This window comes from Caretta caretta, chromosome 8 (genome assembly GCF_965140235.1).
Source record: "Caretta caretta isolate rCarCar2 chromosome 8, rCarCar1.hap1, whole genome shotgun sequence".
In the NCBI taxonomy this organism is placed as follows: domain Eukaryota; kingdom Metazoa; phylum Chordata; order Testudines; family Cheloniidae; genus Caretta; species Caretta caretta.
Genome location: NC_134213.1, coordinates 89,029,876 through 89,048,596, shown reverse-complemented (window position 1 = coordinate 89,048,596; position 18,721 = coordinate 89,029,876). Strand labels below are relative to the sequence as shown.

Here is an 18,721-nt window from a genome sequence, read left to right as displayed (position 1 = left end):
GTCTTCTCCTGCAATAAAACCAGCAGGAAGAGGCTTTAGGCTGGAAATCTCTGCAGAAGTCCCCTCAGAGATCCTTCCATGGTTAGGGGTTTGTCCACCATCATGGAAAAATCTGCAGGGCCCCCACCCCGAAAGCTGGCTGTTTCCACCCAGTATCTCGAGGCACCAACAGCTGATGTCCAAATCCCTGAGTATGTGGGGGGACCCTAAGATGTAGTATCTTTGGCAGGTGTTTCTATGGGCCGAGGGGTGGAATAATGGACAAGGGACTATCCAATGCCCCTGCTCAGAGAAGACCAATTATAAACACTGATCATTTATAAAGTGAGCTGTTTAAGATGTAGCTCCTCATGGAAATTGTTGAGGAGCCCTGTATCTTGTATTTCAGTTCAGGTTTGTCTTAAAGATGATGGCATAGCAGTTACTCCTAGGCCTCCTTGCGAGCAGGTTACAAACTTCTGTTGGCCGGCCAGCCTAGTGGTTTGAGCTGAACTGAAGTTTCTCCCCACTTCTCATCCTAAATCATGCACACACACACAAAAAAAAGTTTGGAGACTTTTACTTTGATTTAGAAAGGAAAGAGGAAGACTTGGTGATTGATGAGACACTACCAGGTCAAATTTGGCTCAAAATTTTAAAAGTGGTGTAAAGATCTTTTTTCAAACCCCAAAACCAATCTGAAGGTCACATTTTCTTTACAATGGATGCTTTAAAAAAATAATGATAATCATAATTCCCCATTAATGTTGTAAACCTGAGCACTGTTACGCTAGTGTGGAAGAGACATGAGTCTAGTGCAGTAGTTTTCAACCTGTGGTCTGCTGACCCCTGGGGATCCGCAGACTGTGTCTAAGATCTCCAATGGGGTCCACACTTCCATTAGGAATTTTTTAGAGGTCTGCAAATGAACAAAAGGTCGAAAACCATTGGTCTAGTGCATGAAAAACTGAAAGTGAAACTGACTACATAAAAAAACGGGTAATAAAACTTTGCCATACCATAGTTGTTGTTTTTCTGCTGACCATTTCAAAGCAATCCACAAAGCTGGGTAAATTTACTTCCCTGTGCCTCAATTTCTAAGCCAATAAAACAGAGCTAAGTGACATGTCCAGGGTCACAGAACAAGTCAGTAGTACAGTCAGGAAAAAAAACCTAGGCTTCTTAGTTGTTCTGTTCATTAGAGACCTTGCTTTCCCAGTTAATGAATCCAACTAGTTTATTTTCATTGTCCATGCTGGGAGAAATGCAGAAACTAAACAAACAGAATTAGATTTTTAAAGGCCTTCCCATTTTAATAATCCAAAGTGTTATTTGTAATGTAGGTTGGGACATTTACTTTAAAAAAAAATAAAAAGAGTAACTTTACAGTGTTCCTTTAAAAGAAAAATATCTTTATATAGAATCAGAGAAGTTAGAGAAGTAAAATACCTATTGGATGATCCAGTCAGTCATTCCCTAAAGCACATTTTTTAGTGGTTTATTACCCGTGTCTAAAAATGTCAGTAGCACCAAAATCCCATTGAAAGCCAAGGGGCATTTGCAATTTTTACTTTTCAGATCTGATTTTTCATTTGCTGCCGTGTGCTGAGAGCTCTAAATCCAGCCAATAACAATACGAATTTCCCTTGGAGAAACAGATGGTCGCTAGACATTTCACCAGCTCTAGGATTCTCTCAAAGGGCCCGCTATTGGTACAGTTCTGCTGGATATGCAAAAGGCAGTAACCACCACTTTACTTCAATATGCAACAGATTAAGAACAGCTTCACAGCCCAGTTTACTGTTAGTTGCTGATCTTTGCCAAATTTCTCATGTGAAGGTGCATACAGGAACAGAAGAGCGAAGACGTAAAGGTTCCACATCCCATAGATGCCTGTGAAGAAGGCACCATTCATGTACCCTGTGAAGTCCCCCCATTTCCAGTGCCCTTCAGCCACCTGTCAGTGAGAAAGCAGAGATTCAATAGGGCAGGAAGAGTCTCAAATATGTTGAATGAGCACCTAGATATAATCAAAGTATCTCAATGGGAGTGTGTGCGCGTGCGTGCGTCTGTCTGTCTGAAATGAAAAGCCCAAAAGTTGCTCTGTGGATGGATAATGGACCGAATGTTTGGCTTACCAGCCAGAACCGAACACACACACACACACAGAATGAGATGGTAATAAAATACAGGACAATGGACAGAGCAGGTGGCGGAATTGCTCAAGTAAATTCCTGTAAAATCTATTAGGTAAACAGAAACCCACTGTCACATTTTTAGAATTAAAATATAACCAGGCAGCTCACACTGGTGCATTGTTTTCTTTAAACATTTCAAAGGGCTCTATATTAAGACATCACATATCTCTACATCAACACTGCAGCCCATGAGAAGGCACTTCTACACACAAAACCAGAACATAGGGTTTATAGTTAACCAAGAATCAAAACCATTTCTTCCGGAAGGTGTGTCCCCTTTTCTACTCACTGACCCAATGTGCTGCCTTATAATTTCTAGAGCAGAAATCCCTCCAACACTGGAAGATTTAGTTTGTCAAGGGCATTGTTCAGCAGAGAAAAGGGGATTAGTCCCAGAGGAAGAATCTGGGATAAGCCTCAAGAAGCTGTGTAGTGTTTGAGACACTGATGAAAATCCATGGCACTGAATGGCCTTTCTGACTATGGCCCTTCTCACTCCAGAATGAGCTTGGATGAACCTGAGATGTCACAACACAACGCAGGAATGCTTTCATGCAAGATTACCTTTCAGCACACTCACCTGCCGGACAATGAAGAAGATGATAGTCATGGCAGCACAGATCAAGGTGATGACCATCAAGTACTTGAACCTGATATTCAACTCCTGGGTACACAGGCAGCATTAACACACACACACACACACACACACAAATAAGACTTGTACACGTCCTCCAGGAGTGACAGCCAATGTTCTTCATTCCCTTACACATCTGAATTCCACCCAGATGCATGGAGAAGGGGTTTCAGTGTTTGTGATTGTTACTGCTTTCCATTACATTCCTTTTGTGAAATGGTACGGGATAGAGTGAGGCTGATTTACTAAGTGAACGTGCGGGAGGCAGCACTTCAACTTAAATCAAAAGGTTTCGTTAAAACAGCAGCAAATTTGACAGCCCCAAGCTTCCATGCTCAGCTGGTTACACTCTCACCATGCTTACAGTGTGAGACTGGACAAAATTTTGACTTACATAGTCAGGGACAAAGGAGGCACTTTAGGAATAAGAGTGAAATTTTCAAGTGTGCCTAAGTGACTTAGGAACCAGACTTAAGACACCTAAATCACTGAGTTGCTTTTGAAAATTGTAGCTCAAATTATGATGTATTTCTAAATGGGGAATTAGACTTACCCAACATTTGCCCCCTTTTTTAATAAAGACTTTCCACCCATATCTTCCTATAACCAAAGAATGGCAAGATGCAGAATCCTCGATGACATCCACTATGGACCTTGCTATAGTCATTGACTTTCCCTGCACAGCACTGAGATACCCCAGAGAGGGGCAACAGAGAAAACCTAGCACTAGATTACAATTGGACAGAAGGTAGTATTTGGCTCGTTGTCCATACACTGTACCCTGGCTCCGTTAATTCTTCCTCTTTAGTTAACAAAGAGCTTGGTCAGACCTTCTGTACCTGTGCTAGGCGTGCTCTTAACACAATCTTTCAGTTAAATCAGTAGGCCTTTTCGTTTGGACTAATTCAGATTTTTTGGCTCACTTTTGCATCAACATTTGTTGTTATAGGTTATTGTGACATTTTATAAACTTTCATTCAGTTGAGCTCCCAATCCGGGTAAATTTGGAGCCCAATTACCACATGTGCTGCATATGATTTTTATTGGTGTAAATATTCCAGGTGAGAGAATCACCTAAGATCAAGATTCCACCTGTGATAATATTTACTAGGAAATGTTCAATTAGGGCTTAAATATTTTTGGAAAATAATCCATCATTAATAATACCACAATGGACATTTTGAGCATGTTCAGAAATCTAGAGGGGAGATTCCTTTTCTCCCCTGCAGCAGGAACCAATTGGGAGCAGACCTGCAATCAAGTCAGCGGAGCTATATTGATGTATACCAGCTTAGGATCTGGTCCAGACTTCAGTCTCCCTAGTAAAAGTTATCAGAACCGAACCCAACCACGCACCCACCCACCATCTACAGGTAGTTGACAGTATCGATTTGACAAGGGTTTTCCAACCTGATACTGAATCCTGCAAGTCATCTTCATGGGTGGAAGACTTAATTGCTTTCCATGGAAGTTCTGAAACACTTTAAACACCAGGAAGCACAGAAACAAGAAGTAGAGGCAGAGACAGATGCCTGATACTGCAATGAATGCCATTAGCTGAGCATACCAGTTAAAGGAAATGACTACTTGACAGAGTGGTATTTACAGAAACAATCATCCAGGTAATTAGTCTGCTTTCAGCTATCCTAATTCAGGCTTCTAGTGTGTATTCAATGGAAGCTTCACACTGCAGCTTCCGTCTGAGTGAGGGTGTACGCTTCACGGTTCCTTCCCCAGATCAGTCCCAGAGCTGATGCTTTGTTGTTCCCCCTAAGCACTTGACATGGTGTTAACGAGGGATAAAATATTAAAACTTCTGCAGGCTAAAAAGGCTACGCTGGAATTGTCACTTCTGCTTCACTGGCATGAAAAGACAGGGCTTAGCTGAGAAGTAATCACCAACCAATCTTAGGCGACTCGTGCAAGAGGACTGGGATGCTGGAGAAGTGGAACTAATCATGTTACCTTATCTCAGACTGGAATAAAAATTAAGGCAGCTGAAAGAACTTCCAGCGTGACCAGGCAACTTTAAACAGAAATCATATAAATGCTGTAGGATCATGCTCCGGATCAGCAATGAAATGAACTGCCCTGGAGGAAAAAACAAAACAAACAAACAAAAAACCTTACAGTCAGATCAGGAGAGGGAACAGCATAACCGGTGCAATTTAGACAGGATTTGCTCTAGAATCACTGTAATACCCAAACCCTAATTCCAGATGTGCCATTTTCCAGACTTCCTACAGCTTGAAGCAGGTGCTAATTTTTCAAGTTACTTCCCTTATATTACATCAGTCTCAGAATTCATCCTTACAGCAAAATCTACATGCTGCACTAATATTTGACAGAGTGTCACCCTACAGAACCATAACACTGTTCACTCAGGAGGACACTCTAGGTCATCCACAATATTAAAATAATTAGAAACCAACTATCGGTCCCATTTTATCCAAGATAGGATGCTTTTCACCAGTTAAATAAGAACTTGGAGAAAAATAAATTGTTACTTAAATATTTCTAGTTTCTGCCACAAGAAACACTTGGTACTAATAGATGGAAGGATACAGCCAGCTTCATGCCAACATCTGTAGTCCAGATACTGTAGAATGGATTTTTCAGTTGTACCCCTCGGAAAACAGGAGAGAATCCACGATATTCATAGATCACATCAGTATAAAGTTGAAAATAGAGCAAGATGCAAGTTCTTAAGCATTATTCTTTGCAGCGTGGAAAAACCTGAGTAATGTTATTTTCAACTAAGTGGGGAGAGGGATAGAAAGTGGGAAGGAGGGACATACTTGTCCATGTTTCCAAATATTATCCATTTTTGGAAGAGCAGAGTATTTTAAATCAGAGCATGATCACGTTAGCACTACAGAGGTCAGTTGGAAGATAGTGTCTCATTTACCTCTTATAAATGACAAAGATGAAGAGGCAGAAGGAGCCAACAGCTATTGGCCCAACCCACTTCCAGTACCCAGAGAGCCACGTTTGGTCATTTTGATCCTAAGCAAACAAGGATGGGGAAAAAATAATCAAAGGTATTCTTTCCATGCCAGGTAGAGCCAAGAAGCAAAGTTAGAGGCATAAACTTCATTACAAAAACATGGAGAAATTGCACAGGGCAGACTATTCTGGTTTTTTTTTTATTATTATTATTTGAAACAAACAGAATAATGACTCTGAAATGACATGTAGCACAATGGCAGGTTCTAGGATACTGCACAACACGCAGGAACAGGCCTGGTTAAACTCACTCTGCTGTGCGTTGCTGTGTTTGGATCCAAGTGCTGGATCCGATCCCACATGCTTCTAAACCCATTGAGACTGAGCAGTGACCACATGCTGTCTCTAACCTCTCAGGTCAATCAAATCAGAAGATTCGGATTCCCTGACAGGTGCCCCTTCTTGGAAGCGGGACCCTCAGTCCAGCTGCCATAGGCCCCAGAGGTCCACCCTCATGGGTACTCTGATTTAGTTTAACCCTTCAGGAAAATGTGAGAGTTACAGCAAGGAACGGAGGCTTTGCACAGTAACTCCTTCACACACACACACACACACACTCCTACCTTACTCACAGAGAAAGCATAAGAGATTTACAGATCCATGAAAAAATAATAAGCCTTTGCAAAAATCCCTCTCTTCAGTACCGTCACCAGACAGAGGCCTTTGGGTTTTGGCCAGTCCTTTCTAGGGATCCCTTTTGCTGCTTAGTCTTCAGGTTCTGGTCTCTCCCCTCCATTGAAAATGCCAGTCCAAGAGCCACTCTTTTAGAAGTTGCAGACCCCTTTGTCAGGTGACCACCACCTTTCACTTCAAGTCCTTTGTTTGGTGATCCTTTTCTTGGCTCCTAGCTCTCATGGAAGGATGGGGTTGTCTGGGCAGTATGCAACTCATCATCCAAGGGTGCTTGTGTTCGAGTAGGAGACCCTCCAGGTTAATGACCCTTGGACAATTGGTATTGTTTGCCCTCTGTCAACACCTCTTGGAATGTCAGTCCAAAATGGAGGCAAAAAGACCTCAGGGAAGGCACAGTACAGTCTTACAACCAAAACAGGGCTCCCAAAACAAAATGGAGTTTGTAGTTTGATATAGATACATACAGGCATAAACTGAGTTGTCACATAGGGCTCTTCTGTTGCATTTTCCTTCCATTTCCTCTATTTATTTGTTGTCCCTTTGTAAAATAGTCTCTTACCATGTATTTATAGAGTGCCTAGCACCATGGAGCCACAATCCCAACTGGGGCTCCTGAACACCAGTGTAATATAATAAATAATAATCATCACTCAACATCCAGGTGGTCCTTTATATTGCCAAAAGTGAGCCTTTACCAGGCACCAAATTGCAACTTAATCCAAATGGCTGGGGGGGGGAGGGGAAAGACCCAGCACCACTATATTTAAAAAGATACTTTTTTACAAAACGGGAAATAATAAAAAAAGGCAAGCCTTTAGATTTTCCAGATCTGTTATACACATTGGCATCTCCATCTCTTGCTTTATTAACTTGTCCAAGTATGGCTAGTTACCAGATTGTGCTGGAACCACCTTCATGTACTTCTATATGTGTCAGCTTCAAATCCTGCCCAAATGGAAGGCAAGTTTTGGAATAATTTCACCCTGGATGTTGCAAGAAGCACATGTGCGTGAATTTGACTGACAGCAAAGCTGGTTTTAGTGCAAGTCTTCACAATTTATCTATATAAAAGACTCATTACTCTATAGTCACACCTACCTTCACACACTCTCCACAAAAGATTATCCAAAATGACAGAAACATGGCATAGAAGATTCTTTGTCAAATATCTTCAAAGAGCAACATCCAAGTCCAGTCAAATCTAATGGAAAACCACTTTACTGGGATGTTTATGAATGTCATGGAGATTCCAAGAGCAAAGATGACTTTGGAGAAGCAGAAACAGAGTTAACAGAATCCTTTTGGATTTCAAAGAAAAAATCCCAGCTACGCTTGAGGGGGCAGGTGTGGACATACAGTAGCATGTCTGAGCAGCATCTTCACATTTCTGCAGCAGTCACAAACTCCATTGTCACCCAATTCTTAGATTTTTTTGTTAAGAAGTCACTTGTCTCCATAGTTTTTCTATCATAAAACTTTCCAAACCAGGCTTTCCAAATCAAGTCTTAAGCTATTTTTAATATAACCTCATATATGTGTAGATCCTTTTACTAAAGTTCACCGCCAGATCTGTATCAAGTGAGATGAATCAACTGGTTACCAAGAGGCTTGTCAACAAGGCCAATTAGTTTAGTGACTATGAAACAGGGCTAGGAGTAAGTTAGGTCTGAAGGCCAACAGAGTTTGAAAGAGTCATGAAAAGATAGAGTCTGGAATTTTGGGAGAAGGGAAGATATTTGCACTTTGCTGCCAAAGCCTATCCTTGTTAACACTTCCCCCCGCCTTCATGGCGGCACTGGTATCTGTTTTCTTGTCTTCTGACAAATACCACGACTAAAGGCTCACATGGTGACTGGCAAGTAAGGCATCGCTATTAAAAATATCTGTGCCTAGGAGTAAGAGTCTAAACGAAAATAAAATGCTACTTTATGCAGAGGACTGAGAGGTAGTCAAATCCCAATGGGGTAAATCTCGCTTCCCCTCTAGTTATACAGGCTTTGACTGGGGAGCAGTGTTTAGACTGAAGTCCATTGTGTTCATCAGAGAGAATTACTCTGCTACTCACTTTTCAAGCAGGACAGGAGCATGCGTCAGCATTGTGATCTGTCTCCAATACCAAACTGGGATGATGAAGATGATGGGTGTGAAGAAGGTTTTCATTGCAAACCACATCTTGGTAAAATATTTATTCTGAGGGAAACCCTGAGGGAAGACAAGTTTAAGTGTGGAAACTGTACAATATATCTCACACTTTTCCCTACCTGCAGTCTATATAGCAGACTGTCTCTGTGCAGTTTCCTTTGCAGGCCCTGGGAAAGAGCTATTTATATTTATATGTTTTAAAGCAAACAGTGCTTGTAAAATACCCTATTTAATACCCCCAGCTACAAGCCAGGGAGTAGCAGAGCAAACTTCACCACACAGCCCTGGCAGTGAGCCTCAGCTCTAATCTTGAGGAAAGCTTTTAATTCCTGCCCTCTCTATCTTTTTCTTTTGTATGGCTTGGCTAGGTAGCATCAACTACAAATTTATATCTAAGTTTGATAGCCAGAACATTGCCACAGCAGTGAGCTGGTGAATGTCCGTCAGGCCCCCGGCAAAAGAACGAAGGCGACACTCACATGTGATGTGCTCCATCGTTTGTGCCTGGTGACCACAGACACATACAGGTGTTTGCCTCATTTTTCATTTAAAGAGGGTTTGTCCACATCTCCCAGGAGATGTCCTGATGCGATTCAATCTGCACCAGTCTTTCCGACAAATCAAAACCTGATAGTTTCTCAGCAGGGTCAGTGATGAGCGGTTTGTTTTGAGCGGTTGAAATGCTCCATGTTATTCTCCATTGAGCCTCAGCATCGAAGTTTGGCTGTAAGGGTCTTGATACTGTTCCATAGAGGGTTGCAGGATTTTAATCTCATCTTTGAGAGATTAAAGATGGGAGTTCTGCAGGTCATCATGTAGCAGGATCCCCGCAGTTGCATTGACATGGTTAAAAAAGCGAGATGTCTGAGTAGCTCTTCTAATCTGTGAAGGCTGGATGTGTGATAGGGCTGGGAGCCAGTCAACTGGAGTCATTTGAGCATCCATGACACTATGCGTATAGCATTATTAAGTTGAGCGTCAAGGAGTTTAGTGTGACTGCTAGGGGACCACACTGGCACACAATGTTCAGCTGCAGAATATACCAAGGCAATTGTTGCAGTTTGTAAGCTCTGACTGGAGCCCTGTGATGTTCCAGCCAGTTTTCTGAGACGCGCGACATGAGACCTGACCTTATTCGAGGTGTTGCTGAAAGGTCAAAACTCCAGTCCAGTGTAATGCCAAGACACTTTGGATTAGCCTCATGGCTGACGCTCTCACCTCAGAATGGCACAAGTTGGTATTTGCCATTTCATTGTTCAGACGGAAAGCAGTCATCTGGGGGGCGGGGGTGGAGGGGTTAGGCCTAAGTTTCCAGCATTGGAAATAACCAGCCATTGATCTCAGGTTAGGGTGCAGCTGATGGTATGGAGGCTTGTATGCTGAACAGCTAGGGCAATATCATCTACATGAACTTCCTTGACTCCGTCGCTGGTATATCTGCGGCGTATAGATTAAACAGTATCCAGGTCAGAACAGTTAACAGTTCTTGGTCTACATATCTAGCCATTAAGGTGTACCTTAAAGTGGTTGTCCCCCGTCATTGATGCCAAGAGGTGGATCATTTGCCGGCAGTTGAATGACGTGAGAGATCTTGAGGAGGAGGCCCTGTCTCCAGACAGTGTCGTATGCCAAGGATAGATCAACAAGGGCGATCCCTGTCTTCAACTTAAATTGGAATACTTCCTCAACGTGGCCAGTAAGCGAAGCTATGTGGTCACAGCAGTTCCTCTTCAGGCAAAATCCTGCCTGCTCCGCTGGGAGGATGTCTTCGATAATGTCAGACAGATGGTGAAGCAGCACCTGTTCCATGAGCTTGCTGACGGCTGAGAAGAGAGAAATGGGGTGGTAGCTGGCTGCCTCCTCTGGGGTTTCCCAGGCTTCAGTAGGGCAGCCACAATTGCCAGCTTGTTGGCTCTTCTTCAGTTCTATATACAGCAGTAAAAAGCACTGCCAGTCATTCCCGTCCCCATCTCCCCAGATTCTTGAGAAACTCTGGAGGAATGCCATCAACCCCTGCAGCTTTCTGGAGTTCAGAGTGAACTCTAACATGTTTTAAACAAAAACTCTTCTGGTTCTGTGTGCCACAAAGGTGGTGGCTAAACAGCTCAATGAATTAGGAATATGAACTAGGGTATTTTATTTCTATATCATCAATTTCATTTTGTGCAGATTGGCGATGACTAGAAGTTGCCCTGTGAGGCACAGATGAAATAAAATGGATTGTCCCAGTCCACTTGTGGTAGCGGTTAAGATATTTGATGTCATTTACTGAAGGCAGGCGATAAAAATATCAACCACATTTACCATCAGGCAAACATCCTTTATTTCTCCAATGCCCACATTAATTCCCTGACTTTCGTTTACAGAGAGTCGAATGCTGATGAGGTAGAATAAGTGAGCCACAGTTCCAATTTCCATGAAAGACGGCATATCACAGTCAGAGTTGGCCTTCATGTGCTCTAGTCTGGTGGAACGGCATAAAAGGGAAAATACAAGAGTCAGCATTGTTCACACTTAATTGGACCTTACCATGGTTTCGTTCTGTTCACCAAAACAATCAGTTACTGCTTTAAAACGTGGAGATGCACAGTACAAAGTCCTTATCATATCCTGAGTATTCCTTTTCGGAGAAAGCAGGACTGTGGAATAAAACAGGCAATTACATTACCATATTGCCTTTCACTTGTGAGGTGGGACAGTTGGTTAAGCAGATACCTGTAGCTGAAACATATTATTGAGTTATTTATTTTTAAAAATGACTATAGTAGTTACTGTAAATGGCACTGTTGCAAAAAACAAAACAGGAATAACTAAGACAAATGAACTTTCTTTAGTCTCACCTCGTTTGTGCTCCAATCACATCAGAATATTTTGCATAATGCATAGACCTTGCACAGCTATAATATCTCCAAAGGATCTCCAAGCATATTACAAACATTAGTGGATTAACTCTCCCAACTCCACAGGGATGACAGGCATTATTTCCTTTTCCCGCCCTGCTCCTTTTAACAAAAACAGGAGAAACCGAGCAACAAGTGGTTTGCCCAAGGTCATGCCGGGAGCATGTTAGAGTGGGGACAGAACCTAGATCTCCTGACTCACTGTCTTACTCACAAGGCAATCTTTCTGCTCCAAAGTTGCACTCACTACTAGGTCTAGTCTGCTTTCCTCTAGTTAATGCTTTGATCACAGGGCAATGTCCAGATAGGGCAATCAAACACTCATTCAGGACACATGGATGCAGCAGCTAAATCCTGTGAAGCATGAGAACACTGAAGTAGTAGTGGGCCCCTGACTAAATTTTGTCCCATAACCTACTTTTGAAGATACAAAGGAGCATTTTAGCTTTCGTGTCTGTACTGCATGTACCATTTCTGTCCATTCAGCGACTATGTCATCACGATAAGCCAATGACACGTCAAATGTAATCTCTGCATTGTCTTCTGCAAGGGTAACCAACCAAAATAATTATAACGCAAACTGTAGGCAATGTCAGCTCAGGGAAGGAGGATAGACAGACATCCTTGAATTCTCTCAGGTGGTGATTTAGGGAGGGATTTTCAAAGGCACTCAGCAGTGGTCTAATTCTGCCCCACTGAAGTCAAGGGGAATAAAGATCGGCCAACACGGATTGCTTTTGAAAATCCACCCTTAGCCCATCCTGGATATTTACGGCCTTACTTGAGAACAGGTCAAAGAGCCCGCTGCTCAATCATTATGGTACCCTTCTCTAGACATAATAGAGCTCACTTGTAGCATTACATCGAATTCTGTTCTCCAAAGCTGAGATTTTTCAAAGGGCCCCTTGTGCAATCCACTTTGAGTTGGTTTATGCCCCTATAATGAAAGGAGGGGTGCTCTGTAACAATTATTGATCTGTTTCCAAAATGTGATTTATGTGCTGTGTGAGTTGAAGAGAAGGCAACAGACAGTTTCTGCACCCTCACCCACAGATAGACACAGTCATGAGACCAGCGATTGCAAGCCTCTGGGACTGAATGAGTTTAACTACCCAAACAATGGAGCAGCCATCATGGGGACACTGTGGCTGGACCCTAGATGGACTGGCTGGACAACTGGGCAGAAGACAGACTTAATTATCTTCGCCCTATAACGAAGGCCTGGTCTTCATGAGGGAAACTGCCTGGCAGACATATAGCAGTATAATTATATCACTATAGCTGTGCCCGTATAGCTTCCAACATGGACACTATTCTAGAATAAAAATAACTTTATTCCAGTGTAATTTCCACACTTACGCAAGTCCAAAGACACCATTGAGCAATATGGTCATTGAGCCGATACACACACAGGGATGATGGGGGCTTTCAGAAAACCCAGTTTTCCCTGGGACTGGTGAGAGAGACTCGGAGAGAATGGGACAAGGCTGTGTCTCAGGAGCTTGTTGGCTTTCTCAGAGCATGTGCGTTGGTTCATGACTTATCCTCAGTGGGTGAGGTTGTGTGTCTCAACCAAGGAGGTCAGACCAGATGGTCATGGTCCCTTGTGGCCTGAAAATCTATGCAAAGCAAGTCCTGTGGGAAATCTGTTGACCAGCTCCAAGTTGCACAGAAGAGCTGCAGTGACAGCTTGAAGCTGGTCAGAGAAGTGAGGTGAGTTACCCGTAGTCAAACAGGAGGTCTGTAGCAAAGCCAGGAATTGAACTCGCTCACCCTAAGTCCTAGTGCAGGGCCTTAATCATAAGCCCAACCTTCCTCTATTAATAAAGTCCATTCACACTAGAATTAGAGTCATTATTTCCATCTCTGCAGAACCAAACTGTACACTACATGCTGCTTGCCTCTGAACAAGAGCGCTTCACGCTCAGAGAGCTCTTCAAATGAAGAGTGCAAGTCATATTAGCAGCACAGATTCATGTTGTCTCAGTCTCCTGGTGAGCTGGATATTACATTCATTTTACCAGTGTATCCATTTGTACCCATTTTTACAGATTAGAATAATCGCTTAGACAAGATCATCCCTTTTTGGTCCCTGACATGTAAAATGGAAGAGCAGTAGCTGCCACATGGACTGTGCAATTTTGAGGCTAATTGTCTGGAGCTGCCCCTTGCTAGCATGGCACGATCGAGAAAAGAGGGCATGTCAGTGTTACCCTGATCACCCAGCTTTGAACAATCCCACTTTCTGATATACTTGCACTAGAGGCTAAGATGTCCATTGTAACGTTTTATATGCATACAACACCGTCAGCCTGAAGGAACCCAAAACACGACATAGAGCATCCCTGAACCAATGCTACTGATGGAGGGGAGAGCGTGGGACAGCTGAGCTGACCCACACAACACTACAGAACACAGAGGAGTTTAGACTGTAAACTCCTCAGGGCAGAGACCGTTTCATGCCATATGTTTGTATAGGGACTAGCAAAATGAGGCTTCTAGGTGCTACTGTAATGCAATTAATACTAACCAAGCACATCAAGCAGTAATAGCTCTCCCAGGCTGCCTACTTTTCTCCTCTACAATCATTCCGAAATTCTGAACTGTGCCAGGAGCGCTTCTGTTCAGGACTGTTCAAGCTTTATTATCACTTGAAGCAGGAAAAAATAATTGCTTAAAATATTTCTAAAATCCATTTAAAAATGCTAAGCCTGCCACAGGTAGATATTTTGATCAAGCAGCATGGGGACAGTTAGTAAATGATTTACTGATGGCATTATCCATCTCAAACATGATGTCCAGCTGCATGGTGACAGTCATGAACTGGAGCCAGGGGTTCATCTCCCTGTTGGGGAGGGGAAAGCGAAAGGCAAACACAATATCACCAATGTCTATTGGTCTGCTCATTTCCTCATCAAGATCTCAGATCTTCTCACTCTGGCTGGGTCCCCAGGGCATTAGCCATTTGGTTTGGTGGTGGGGTTTTTGTACATCTATGCATTTTATTGACACATAAGGCACAAGTGTAGAGGCACTCAGTATGTAACACAAAATGTAACACAAACCACATTCATCAAATTTGCAAATCCATGGCACAATGACTAACTGCTTTTTGGGCACATATTCACCACCGACCCCTCCTCAGGTGTGCACGTGGGACCAGCTCTGTGCCAGTGAATCTCTTCCAGCAGGTCTTTAAAAAGAGGATGTTCCCTAGTAACCCTTCTGCTTATGCAGGAGCAAGTATAAGTGAAAAGCAACACTACTTGTGCCAGAGGGACACTCTCTCTAAGCTCCCCTCTGAAGATATTGCTCCAGGCATGAGGTCCTCAGCTGGGATCCTGGCTGCAGTAACCTGTAGAACAAGCCTGTTCACCCTCTGGATGGAGACTCTGATAACTGGACATATGTGTTCCAGTCATCATATAATTACACATACTGGTACTACCAGTGGCACCCAGTTCTACATCCTTCTGTTTCTTGCTCTGGTAACGAGGCCTCGTGTACACTCGAGTTCTTTGCCAAAAGTTTCCCACCATTGCTACCACTGGTTCAGCTTTGGCAATGGAAGATAGCAACTATGGGAGCAAAAGTGTAGACAGGACTCTGCGTGGCTACATCTTCCTGTTTGTCTAGAGTTGCTTGGCGCAGGGCTAGACAACTTCGGAGAGCCTGATCTGCATGAACACTCCCATCCCATCTACCATTCATGTTCACAAGAGCGGAAATTCTTGGCAAAAATTCTAAGATGAAAAAGGCCTTATTGGGCCTGATTTTGACCTCACATTGGTGTAGATCAGGAGCCACTCCCATGAAGTCAAGGAAATTAAAACAGGTATAAACTAGATCAGAATCCGGTCCAGGTACATTTATGATGAGACATCTAGAATATGCATTCTTTGTGGCTCCCAGACACCAAGAGCAATAGACAAGGCTCACTCTAGAAGACACGACAGGCAGAGGCAGCACTACGCCTCTGGGGGTCCTTCACAGGAACATCTCCCCCCCCCCACAATAAACAAACAAAAAGCAAATAGGGGGCCCACTTTGAGCTGCTCAGGGCCCTAAGCAAATTGCTTAGTCTGCTTATGCCTAACGCCAGCTCTGATTACAGGGTCCCCATTCAGCAAGGTAGTTAGGCACATGGGTAATTCCACGGACATTGTGGTATCAGGGCCCAACCCCTCCTTTTCATTAAGGATAATGCAGCAGTAATGAAGCCAGAGTAGAAATGATTTTACACGTCTTGGTTTTACACTTACCACAAGCTGTTTTGACAGGGTTTAGCTGGCTAGTAAGACCTGGCCAAGCTGTGCTAAAACCACCAGTCTAGTTCAGATTGCTGCTTTAATAAATAGGTTTAACACTGAGTCCATCCCCACTAGTAGTTAAACCAGGATGAAAACAGGGTTTAGCTGCTTCAGGCAATATGGTTTTACTAGCTGGAAGGCCATCACCAGGACTCTGCACGAGTAGGAGGGGAAGTGGGGTCACCCTTTGTGATAGCTATGAGCTACTGACAGATTAAAGCCAGAGTAAAAATACTGGCCAGAATAAATGATAAAACTTTAAATCCTGCCTCGTAAAATCAGCGAAGCATGAGCTGGTTTCAAACTTTCTTGCCAGAGGATTGGCAAGGTTCCTCATCAACAGAACCTGCCATTGATCAACTTAGTCCTCCAGTTACCAGTGGAGATCATGGATTTGTTGTTGCTTTGGTCCTCTAAGCATCCACCCATGCAGCGATTCCCCCCATCCCCCCAAAAATACTATATATAAGGGCATCAGCAACCTGCAATTGGCAGGCTAGATAGGAGTGAGGGCTGAATGTATAATGTCCATGTCACTTCAGCTAGATCCTCTCCTTTTATACCATTACCTCTCCTTTCTTAGAGCTAAAAAGGGACTACTGCATTCCTAGCACCATATTGTTCCCAATAAAGGAGGTTGCACAAGCCGCACGTAATGAACATGAAACTAAGGAAGCTCTGAAATCCTGTTGAGCAACATTCTAGTTGCAAAACTTTCCAGTAACTGTGCAAACCTGGCACTGAGTAAAAAGATTTCACCTCAAATCCATCATCTGTGGAAACCAAACATCACACTGCTATTCTCCGCCTTGCCCCCGGTTCCTGATAAAGGCCTGAGACAGAATATTGGTGTCTGCTGTATTTAATATTAATGGCTACATCAAGAGGCATTAACTCAATATTCTGGAAACCTTTATTAGGGCAGAAAGAGGGACAAAGTGTTGTGCAGGAGGTCAGACTAGATGATCATAATGGTCCCTTCTGACCTAAATATCTATGAATCTATGAAAGCCAACAGAATAACTTGCAACATCCAACTGGTCTCGTGCTCTGAGCTGGGGTGCTCATTGCAGTGAGGGAGGGAGGGGAATACCAGATTGGGGGCTCTTATTAGGAAGGAAGTTATTTTTTTTAAAGGGACATATGCCCTGATTCACCATGGTCTCACCCCAAGCTCTGAGCATGCAAATACTCCATGCCATGAAGCAATGACACGAGCCATAGAGCCCCACAACAGCATTTCCCCCTGCTGTCAGTGAAGCAGCTCAGCTAGGACCAGGCTCTGTGTTTGGCCGCATTCTATCAACTGGCCCAGCATGGAGCTGACACGTTCTGTTTTGTAAACACTCACTGCTCAATAGCTTGTTCGGGTTTTCATCACTCAACAAGCAGTTTATGAATCAAAAATCAAATGTCCCCATTTTTATGATCATCTGTGAAGACACAACAAATGGCAGTCATTTAAAGGACTACACAGTAAGTGGACAGTGCCATAAGTAAATGATGTTACCTCCACTCTTTGACAGTACACTGTCAGCCCCTCCAATGCAATTAAAGTCTGCCCAGCTGTCAGTCACTGCCACTCCCTGCAGTAGATATGATGGGGCCAATTTACCAGGTCATTAAAATAATGCAGGGTGACACCACTTACTACATGTGTTCCCCTTCAATGCCAAATAGCACATCTGGCCAGGAAGGATGATCATGTGGTGAAAGAATGGGACTAGGAGAGCCAGGTGCCATTATCTCCTTTGCAACAGAATCCCTGTGTGATCTTGGGCAAGTCAATCAGATTGGTTAAGGAAGCAATTTTTCTCTGCTGCTGTGAGAATCTGCTTAGCAGCTTCCCTGACCTGGGAAAGGAGCTCTTCAAAAAGCCCAGAGGGGAAAAACAGTCACAAAACACAGAGAACCCCAAGTGTCACTCTACCAAAATGCCTCCTCAGTCTCTTCCGTTCTCCTCCCACACTGTCAAGAGCCCACCTCAGGAAGCAGACTTCCTTTTACTGTAACTTGTACTGAGCTTCCTCTTGGCGGAGTTCCTGAAATGAAATCTGAGAGAGGCTTCAAAGAGAAAAAAACCCACCATCACAGCACAATTACAGATAAAAACAAGATTCTTCTGCTGGAGCAGTTCCCAGAAGTTTTTGTTATTATTATTTGTTTAACTGAAGATTAGGTTACTTCCTGCAACTGCTCAAGAGAAGTTAAATATTTTAGTTCCAGAGTTTTTATTCAGTTTTCCCTTCCTCTCCAAGCAGATACTGAAACTAGGCAGTACCATCTTTTTCCCCTCTGACCCTTCTTTCCTGGTAGCCACTAGAATCCACAAAGAGGTCTGGGGAAGATGCATGTTCATGGAAGCAATTCAGCAACACATAACTGAACAGGACAGAGGGAAGGAGAAAGTTTGCACCTTTAACACTTATCCATCAGACCTCCCACTAGAAAAGCGATGACTTGGGAAATCAGAAAGATCTCTCCAACAATGCACAGCTGTGTAGTGTTCATGTTTTCTATAACTGCCCCAGCCATACTTGACCCCCTTCGCCAGCAAAACTGAAGGCTTGAAAAGTGCTGTGTAGATGCAGTTGGGCTGGTAAACACTATATCCACACTAAGAGTGCTTTGCAAGCTCAGCATACTGGGATAGCTGAACAGGCAATGTGCTCTTAGTGCATATCTGGCGATAGAAGTTGGAGATGGAAGGGCTATCAGATCCACAGGCTGGGGCTAGTGTAGGATTGTCCCCTACAATATATACTTCAGGCAATTTTAAAGTGACATTGAATCTGGAAGAACATGCAAGCAAACCTACAGGCAACTGAAAGAACACAAGGCCAGGGGACCCATAGGGGGCATTTAGATTTCTGTACTGTATTTAGCCTATCAAGGCTCCCATTTGTTATAGGAGTACTC

General features: G+C 43.3%; 1 protein-coding gene and 1 pseudogene across 1 annotated transcript in view; both read right to left on the bottom strand.

Moving 5' to 3' along the window:
* Positions 1–18,721, bottom strand: part of DIRAS3 (DIRAS family GTPase 3) — a 41,496-nt gene that overhangs the window by 20,092 nt on the left and 2,683 nt on the right. The gene's annotated exons all lie outside the window — the stretch shown is intronic.
* On the bottom strand, positions 1,354–18,337 carry LOC125640891 (protein wntless homolog; annotated as a pseudogene).